The sequence below is a fragment of the Salmo salar genome, chromosome 11 (genome assembly GCF_965601325.2).
Source record: "Salmo salar chromosome 11, fSalSal1, whole genome shotgun sequence".
Classification (NCBI taxonomy): Eukaryota; Metazoa; Chordata; class Actinopteri; order Salmoniformes; family Salmonidae; genus Salmo; species Salmo salar.
In genome coordinates, this window is record NC_138301.1 from 18,167,361 (window position 1) to 18,178,087 (window position 10,727).

The window sequence follows — 10,727 nt, forward strand, 5'->3', positions numbered from 1 at the left end:
GAAATAAATAAATCACTTAGACAACGTTGAAACATTTTGTCACAGCAGTATTTATGTGTGGTGACTGAGTGAAGTAAACCGTCCTTACCTGAGCATATTGTTACTAAAATTGTAAACGTGTAGCTGGCCAAAGGTAGTCCTTTTCCAGGTGGAAGTTTAGGCCAATAAAACCATATTTATAATTTAATTGATGACAAGGCAAACCCATGGACAATTAATTGGATTGGCTTGCTGATGAGAGAGCTGTCTGACTTTTTAGGGGGTCTTTAATTCACCTTTAGCCATCATTTTTGTTGAAGACTGACTTTTTGAGAACAATCATTTTTGTTGAAGACTGACTTGTTGAGAACACACTACAGCTGTCTGTCCTACATTATTGTAGCTATGCCCTTACACCAGAAGATGTCAGTGTACTACTCTTTTTTAGTTAAATGTTTTTTAACAAAAAAACTGAACTCAAATAGTAGCTTCTCAACTTAACAAAGCATCATGATGTGATGATGATCATTACACAGCACTCTCTGCATTTTAATTCTCCATTTAGGCACACTAACTCCTCACTTAAAGGGACAGTGAAAGAATGATGAACCAGGACTTAATTATTGGGTGATGGTAGTCTGATCATCAGATAATTAGGTCTTACAGTCAATATAATAGTAAATGTGCTTGTGACAGGCGCAAGTTATATGATATGTTAATTACCTGTGAACAGGTAGCCTAGCGGTTAAAAGCATTTGGCCAGTAACTGAAAGGTCGCTGGTTGGATTCCCCAAGTCAGCTAGGTGAAAAATCATTCAATGTGCCCTTGAGCAAGGCACTTAACCCTAATTGATGCTGTAAGTTGCTCTGGATAAGAGTGTCTGCTAAATCACTAAAAAAAATATATTCTAATGGATGGAATCTTTGGAACTATCACGATGCAGCGAGCCCCTCAGTTCATCTAAGAATGGCAGCTGTGTGGGGAGATGAGGCTGAACAGGGGGGGGTCCAGTCAGAGGAGAGGAAGATGAGAAAGGCCTCAAATTCAACTGGACAACCAGAATGGGATTCATTGAGCATGCCAAACGTTAAAAGTAAACAATCAAGGCAATCCCTGAGGAGTAAGCCTGTTACCGAGAGATGAGCGAGTGCAGCTTACTGAACGAGGAGAATGCAGTGCTGTCAGCTCCAATCACACCGTCACAAGGCCTGCCCTGCAGCTCAAGAGAAAGAAACATCCCTGTGGCCCTTCTTCAAACCCCAAACAACTACCCAGGCAGATATTGTGAGTACATGTGCACTGCAGTGCAGGATACAAGCAACAGTCATGAGCAGACTAAACCTCTGAGATCTGTTACATTTAGAACAAGGTGATTTCCACATGACCCAACTCTGTTTTTGGTTTATTTCATTTCATAAAATGTTTATTTAAATTCAGAAAATCATTGAAAGTTGTTGAAATTATATAGACAAGATGGGCATTACACTTTTCAGCAGCAAATTACACTGAGTGTATAAAACATTAGGAACACCTTCCTAATATTGAGTTGCTCCTGTCATCTACTACCATACCCCGTTCAAAGAAACTTAAATATTTTGTCTTGCCCATTCACCCTCAGAATGGCATACATACACAATCCATGTCTCAATTGTCTCAAGGCTTAAAAATCCTTCTTTAACCTGTCTCCTCCCCTTCATCTACACTGATTGAAGTGGATTTAATAAGTGACATCAATAAGGAATCATAGCTGGATTCAAGTGTTCTTAATGTTTTGTACACTCAGTGTACGTCGGCATTCATTTTGCCACTACCAAACTAGAGTATATTGGCCACCAGATGGTAGTAGACACCAACATTACATTCCATAAACCTCATATTTACAAATTGTATTTTTCAAGATGCTGTAATAGGCAAGGCAAATGGCCATCACTAGAGGAGCAGGCTTTCTGACAAATACCTGCCAAATTACATGCATAGGAAGCCTACAAAACTAAGGCATTCCACACTGCTTTAGTCATTAGCAGCTTAAGGGGATGATGTCAAGCCCTCTTTTTCTCTCTAGAGGGGCAGGAGTGGATGGAGGTGACCCTGAGGAGAGGCTGTCTGAATTGATGTTCTCCACATGACACTATCCCCAGCCTGTTGTGGCTCCTCTTCTGTCTGGAGTCAGTGCTCATTGACACCATGATCCATCTTCATCCTCAGATGCAGATTGGGATTTAGGGAGATTGCATTTTTAGAAATACCTACAACCTCGTGTCTGCCAGTGAGGGATGGCTGTGTGATTGGGGTTATAGCAACACTGCAGTTGCATCATTCACATAAATAGTGGCATGAATGCAGGCAAGCATTATTAAAAACATCTGTCACTGTAGCACCTCCCATGTGTGCTCTGAACTGGTGCGGCGCCACTTGTCACCCACTGTCATTGAGAATCATAGGCTTCGGATCTGTGTGAGTGTGCTGACATACTGGCTTGTGCTGACATACGGGTCAGCGGTCCAAACACTTAAAAGACACACCCTAGCCCCTCAGCTCTCAAATTAAGTGGACACTTCTGATGACGTATCATGATGTCTGACAAGTATACACTTGCAGGGCAAGGGGCGAGGGAGAAAGGAATGATTTTTAAATGGACCGCCCTTGCCCGGAAATTCGTCACTCGTTCATCCCGCGATGATTGTGTTTTCAGCCACCGCTAGCTTGTGGGTGCTTCATATGCGCTACAGTCAATTATGATTGTATGTCTACTTATATTAACTATATAATTATGAATATACGCCTACTGTATGATAGCTAGTGAATTAATTAGCTAACTAACGTTAGCCTGCCTAGCTGGAACTTCTGAAGAAGGAACATGTTTTATTTCTACAATTTCCAAAAGATAACCAAACAAAAACATCATTACTGTTATGGGACGTGTTTGTGCCGTCATGTGCATTAGTAGCACAATTTCTAAACATTTTACATTCGTTTTAACTTACACCTGTATGTTGACTTCTCCGTTGATGTTGTTTTTAAGTTTTGGCGGAGTTTTCTTAGCGGATGAACAATCGTCACAAATTGATTTATGGGGAGTTTCAGGCCCCGGAGTGAACATAATTGTACACTTGCAAAGTCGACTGAAAACAAGGGCTTACGTTGCAAACTTCCCTTGCTTGGCAAATTATTTGGACCGCCCTCCAAGATGGCGACGGGGATTCTCCCAAGGGCATAAGGCGAGGATAAGTGGACGAGGGTGTTTCTCTTAAGTGTTTGAAACCGCTGCCACTGTATGTTCATTAGTGACTTTGTGTGTAATGTATTTACAAAGTTGCTTCCATCCATAGAGAACCATCAACCCTATCGTAAATATATTACAGCTTAGCCATATTGTGTCCAAAATCACACTCCCTAAATCACTGGGCAGATTGAATTGCTCTTGATTAATTTGGAGAGGGACTGAATGGGACTGGAGTGAATGTGGCTGGCGGGGATGAATAATTAGCATAAACACACTTGGTCCCATTCCTACATTTCATTACCTACTACTCCCATGGTGCTTTCCTATTGATTGGAATAGCAAATTTTGAATTGACCATTACACTTTTGTGATTGACATCTCTCAGCTGTTAACCTTACTAACTAACACTTCATACCTGTGCATTTACCCAAGCATGGTAAGACTTTTGATTGTGTTGACATTAGGTAACCAGTGGGTAAGTCTGTGGATCCAAAAGCCACATAAGGCCCCAATTCTTATACCACAGAACACCAAGCAGGGAGAACAGAAGGTATGTAAAGGTTGCCTGAACTCCACAACCCATCTGGCAGGTCTCTCAGGAGGCTCTGCAAAGGCCAGGGTTCCAGCCCTGTGCACAGGGTCATTTATTTTTGTGGCTTTGGGCAGGGAATGGGGGTGGTAGTGGTCCTTGGCATGTGTGTACATGTTTTCTTACACTAGCAGGACCAGAATGTCCTGACAAGTCACCAGAATATCCTGAAAAGGTAGGAAAACAAGAATTTGTTAAAATGATATTTTAGACTTAAAGGTTAGGTTTAGGGGTTAGGGGAAAATAGGATTTTGAATGGGAATTCATTTTTATTCCCCAAAAAGTCCAGAAAATTCACATAAAAAAAGCTGTGTGTGTGTGTGAGAGAGAGAGAGAGAGAGAGAGAGATGAACGGGCTAAAGAGGTGATGATATTGGTCAAATAATAATTCATTTTGAGTCGGTCTCAGAATTATACATGGGTTTATCAGTCAGTTGAAGAAAGGGTTTGTATTTTCCTTTAGTGTCATCTCTATTCACAAAAATAATATTTATGCATTTCAAGAGAATCTCAGATTTAATATTGCAGGTAGATTTGGGGTTTTATCAATTTAATAGTTTGCATAATTTCTAATCCCCCTTATTTTTTGTATTTGCCCAACCCTACCACCCTTCCCTGATTGGAGTAAACTAATGAACAGCAATACTTCTGCTGCTACTTACAGCTATTTTCGCTCACTTGTACATGTAATAAAAAAATTATACATATATTCCTAATTTCCTCTTTCTGCAAGTGCTGGATTTTCACCTACAGTGGCCAATCCACCATTCATTCTCATTTTAAATCCAACCCTCCGATGTCCACAGATTAACCAATCTTTCCTAGTATAATGCCATTTGCTATTTTCTCAAAACATCCCTCCGTTTTACTGTAATTCCTTACGAGGGTCTTGAACCTCCCTAGTTGTAACATTATTGATATTGCCCTAAAAATAAATACATTACCCAAGAGTATAATGATGTTTCCCATTGACTTATCGTGGTTTTTCAGATCCCCTAACAATACAGTTTGTAGGTCCATCTGAACCCTGAAATTATGACACAATATACAGTAAGTACTGCAAGGCATCATTGATGTCGGAAAAGGTTACAAAAATATGTATTCTTTTGGTGGTATTTGAGGTCGTCACATTTATCACATTATATGAGTGAGAACAGAGCTAAAGTCACTCCTCGTGACATTTTAAGGATTGGCCCAGACCCCAATAACAGTACCATCGACCGAGAGAATAATACCAAGTATTATTAACCACAAAAACTAAATTATGATCCTGACCTTATCCTCTTTTTATAGAAACGGCACTTGTTATACACTGAGTATACCACCACCCAGCATATACTAAAAGACAGCTTTTATGATAGCAATATTTCTCCCTCTCTTGAGCACACCGTAATTGCATGTGACCACCATGAAACCACTGGACCATTCATTGTTAGAATAAACTCAGCAAAAAAAGAAACGTCCCTTTTTCAGGACCCAGTCTTTCAAAGATAATTCGTAAAAATCCAAATAACTTCACAGATCTTCATTGTAAAGGGTTTGAACACTATTTCCCATGCTTGTTCAATGAACCATAAACAATGCATGAACATGCACCTGTGGAACAGTCATTAAGACACTAACAGCTTACAGACGGTAGGCAATTAAGGTCACAGTTATGAAAACTTAGGACACTAGGCCTCTTGCCTTTCTACTGACTCTGAAAAACACCAAAAGAAAGATGCCCAGGGTCCCTGCTCATCTGCGTGAACGTGCCTTAGGCATGCTGCAAGGAGGCATGAGGACTGCAGATGTGGCCAGGGCAATAAATTCTAATGTCCGTACTGTGAGACGCCTAAGACAGCGCTACAGGGAGACAGGACGGACAGCTGATCGTCCTCGCAGTGGCAGACCACGTGTAACAACACCTGCACAGGATCGGTAAATCCGAACATCACACCTGCGGGACAGGTACAGGATGGCAACAACAACTGCCCGAGTTACACCAGGAACGCACAATCCTTCCATCAGTGCTCAGACTGTCCGCAATAGGCTGAGAGAGGCTGGACTGAGGGCTTGTAGGCCTGTTGTAAGGCAGGTCCTCACCAGACATCAGTGGCAACAACGTCGCCTATAGGCACAAACCCACCGTCGCTGGACAAGACAGGACTGGCAAAAAGTGTTCTTCACTGACTAGTCGCGGTTTTGTCTCACCAGGGCTGATGGTCGGATTCGCGTTTATCGTCGAAGGAATGAGCGTTACACCGAGGCCCGTACTCTGGAGCAGGATCGATTTGGAGCTGGAGGGTCCGTCATGGTCTGGGGCGGTGTGTCACAGCATCATCGGACTGAGCTTGTTGTCATTGCAGGCAATCTCAATGCTGTGCGTTACAGGGAAGACATCCTCTTCCCTCATGTGGTCCCCTTCCTGCAGGCTCATCCTGACAGGACCCTCCAGCATGACAATGCCACCAGCCATATTGCTTGTTCTGTGCGTGTTTTCCTGCAAGACAGGAATGTCACTGCTCTGCCATGGCCAGCGAAGAGCCTGGATCTCAATCCCATTGAGCACTTCTGGGACCTGTTGTATCGGAAGGTGAGGGCTAGGGCCATTCCCCCCAGAAATGTCCAGGAACTTGCAGGTGCCTTGGTGGAAGAGTGGGGTAACATCTCACAGCAAGAAATGGCAAATCTGGTACAGTCCATGAGAAGGAGATGCACTGCAGTACTTAATGCAGCTGGTGGCCACACCAGACACTGACTGTTACTTTTGATATTGACCCCCCCCCCCCCCCCCCCCCCCCCGTTCAGGGACATATTATTCCATTTCTGTTAGTCACATGTCTGTGGAACTTGTTCAGTTTATGTCTCAGTTGTTGAATCTTGTTATGTTCATACAAATATTTACATATGTTAAGTTTGTTGAAAATAAAAGCAGTTGACAGTGAGAGGACATTTCTTTTTTTGCTGAGTTTATATGCATGACTGTGTTGGTTTATATGCTTTTCATATATTATTTTTCCTGTGGTGTTTAACATAAAGCTCTCACCTCTTTCCCCGCAAGAGCAGATCAGCACATCATTTTTGGGCAAGTCGAGCCAGCAGAAAATATAAAAATATCTTGTGACACCGTCAAAGTGCAGACAAAAAAAATGAATGTCTTTCTTTATGATTGAGGAGCTGACGTGTAGTTTGTCAAAGGGTGTGCGTGGTGCGCTCTAATAAAGAGGCAGATTGGTGTTGTCTCTGGTGATTTATACTGGACTTCTGTCCTCTGTGTGTACCGGAGGAGAGAGAAGTTAATTAAAACACAGACACTCGTCTCCTCATTTCAGCCTGGACAGGCCCAGCAAATCACAACCCCAGCATTTACAGTCTTTATAATTTTTGTACGACAAAGCCCAGCACTGCTTGCTTAAAAAAATGGTTATTGAGGGTCTGCGATTCCTGCTTAGGTATTTTCCTCACAACCAGCCTATAAGAGACGGATGACAACACACTGAGTGCTGGCCTACTCTTTTTGGTACCACAAAATCCCTTCATTTGTGTGTAGTAATTAAAATGCTGTTTTTGAAGTAGGTGCCAGCATCGTTCTTGATAAACAGCTAATGACCTGGCTCAGTCTCAGTAAGTGGAATTAATAACATGGAAAAACTTCCCTGTTCATCCATTTGGCACATTGAGTCTTCAGTGCAACCCTCAGGATACTGTATTGATTGCCATTTGTCTACCATGGCCCACTTTCATCAACAGGATCTGCCACATCTACAGGATTAAAGATCATCATTCAGACAAAAAAATCTGTTCTATCACACAAAGTTAAACTCCTGTGGGGAAAGATATGATTTCTCATCACCGGAGGTGTTTCGAGGTCTGACTGTGGATCACAAAGGCTATTCCTCAAACTTCAGTCTTAATTACTGTGGCCTGTCCTGATAACTGCATATTCGAGAGCAGTTTGTCACAGGAGGCAGCCCCATTCCCAACAACAAGGAAGAGCTATATCCACTTTTCTTTGGGGGAACAGTGAGAATACATCTCCCAGGGAGAGACCAAGAGAGAGCAAGCAGCGGCATCCAGGACACACGGCACAAGGAGCCCACGCCCCTGCTGTATCCCAGGCTTGGCGTGGTGCTGCTGCCTGCACTGTGCATCGGCCTGGTGATAGAGATGGCAGCTCATTTACAGAGAGGCTCTCAATCTCTCACTCTCAGTACGGGAGGACCACCAGGCATCGCTGTCTGGCTTCATTAGGGCTGTACATCACGAGGCAATAAGATTGATGGAAATGAACTAGCAAGATTTAGAAAGAAGGCATGCAGCCTCTCATATTGGCAGAATGGACACAGCCTGTCTTGCTGTCATGTTACTCTGCAAGAAACCTGACCTAAAACGAGTTAAAGTTTTTCTCAGTAAATGTGATTATATGTGAGTACAGCAATGCAGGTTGTAAGAGAAAGGGAAAGGGGGATACCTAGTCAGTTGTACAACTGAATGCATTCAACTGAAATGTGTCTTCCACATCTAACCCAACCCCTCTGAATCAGAGAGGTGCGGGGGGCTGCCTTAAATCGACATCTTCGGCGCCCGGGGAACAGTGGGTTAACTGCCTTAGCCTCTGTTGTATAGCTTGTGCCAGGGACGTCAAATTATTTTGAAATATAGTTTAACACGACCCAGAACTGTCAGGATTTCAGACACCTTTTTTACCATTAGAATGTCTTTCACCTACCCCTGTAAATACAGAACCAGTCTTTGTTCCTGAGATCTGACATGCCCTGACATAGTAGACTCCTGAGGGCGTTAGTTCTACTTTGACTACATTCTAACACTAACTGTCCCTCTGTGGAGTGTGGAACTCCAGATGACCTGCTGCTTGTCCATGCAACGACAACTTACGTCTTGTACCTTGTATGTTTTTATATTTATTTAGCCAGGATAGTCCACTCAGTAACAATTGCCACTGTTTTCCAGGGAGTATCACAATGTCCCCTTACACTCAAAGCACAAAGTCTCTCACTCAAAATCCACTCAGAGTCAAATCAAATCAAATTTATTTATAAAGCGCTTCTTACATCAGCTGATATCTCAAAGTGCTGTACAGAAACCAAGCCTAAAACCCCACACAGCAAGCAATGCAGGTGTAGAAGCACAGTGGCTAGGAAAAACTCCCTAGAAAGGCCAGAACCTAGGAAGAAACCTAGAGAGGAACAAGGCTATGCGGGGTGGCCAGTCCTCTTCTGGCTGTGCCGGGTGGAGATTATAACAGAACATGGCCAAGATGTTCAAATGTTCATAGATGACCAGCAGGGTCAAATAATAATAATCACAGTGGTTGTCGAGGGTGCAACAGGTCAGAACCTCAGGAGTAAATGTCAGTTGGCTTTTCATAGCCGATCATTCAGAGTCCCTTGGAGGGCCCTGTGTTTGTGATGAGTGCTCCAGAACTGGATGAGAGACGCTTGTGAGAGAGCAGTGGTCATAGAGGAGCTCAACCACCTATCCATTATCATCAGGCTTTCAGCATATCTCAGGAAAACACCCAGATCACTTGGCCAACAGTAACGGCACTGTACCCGACCTTCTGAACCAAGATCGACTTCACCTGATGGTGGTGGTGAATGGTGCCAGAGGGGATGGCTGCCATGTTACGGGCTCCTAACCAACTGTGCTATTTTGTTTGTTTTTTCGCATTGTTTGTAACTCATTTTGTACATGATGTTGCTGCTTCTGTCTCTTATGACAAAAAAAAATGTATGAAATGTATGTATTCACTACTGTAAGTTGCTCTGGATAAGAGCGTCTGCTAAATGACTATAATGTAATGTAATGTAATGTATGACCGAAAAGAGCTTCTGGACATCAGAACAGCGATTACTCACCTCGAACTGGACGAAGATTTTTTCTTTAACGAGTCCGACTCGAAAGATATACTGCTTTCTCGAGACCAGGACTAAATCCCCGTCATTCGCATGAAGAAAAGATGGAAAGCTAAGCTAAGCTAAGGACCCTGGGACTAAACACCTACCTCTGCAACTGGATCCTGGACTTCCTGACAGGCCACCCCCAGGTGGTAAGAGTAGGCAACAACATCTGCCATGCTGACCCTCAACAATGGGTTCCCTCAGAAGTGCCGTGCTTAGTCCCCTTCTGTACTCTCTGTTCACCCACAACTGCATGGTCAAACACAACTCCAACACCATCATTAAGTATGCTGACGACACAACAGTGGTAGGCCTGATCACTGACAACGATGAGACAGCCTATAGGGAGGTCAGAGACCTGGCAGTGTGGTGCCAGGACAACAACCTCTCCCTCAATGTGAGCAAGGCAAAGGAGCTGATCATGGACTGCAGGAAAGGCGGGCAGAACAGGCCCCCATTAACATTGACGGGGCTGTAGTGCAGCTGGTCGAGAGTTTCAAGTTCCTTGGTGTCCACATCACCAACAAACTATCATGGTCCAAACACACCAAGACAGTCGTGAAGGGCGCACGACAACACCTTTTCCCTCTCACGAGACTGAAAAGATTTGGCATGGGTCCCCAGATCCTCAAAAAGTTATACTGCTGCACCATCGAGAGCATCCTGACCGGTTGCATCACCGCCTGGTATGGCAACTGCTCAGCATCTGTCCGTAAGGCGCTTCAGAATCTAGTGCGTATGGCCCAGTACATCACTGGGGCCAAGCTTCCTGCCATCCAAGACCTATATACTAGGCATGTCAGAGGAAGGGCCAAAAATGTTTCAAAGACCAGTCACCCAAGTCATAAACTGTTCTCTCTGCTATCGCACGGCAAGCGGTACCGGAGCACCAAGTCTAGGACCCAAAGGTTCCTTAACAGCTTCTACCATCGAGCCATACGGCTGCTGAACAATTAATCAAATGGCCACCCAGACTATTGACGTTGACCCCCTCCCCAGTGAAAATAGTTTAAAAGTTTAATTGCAACGGTG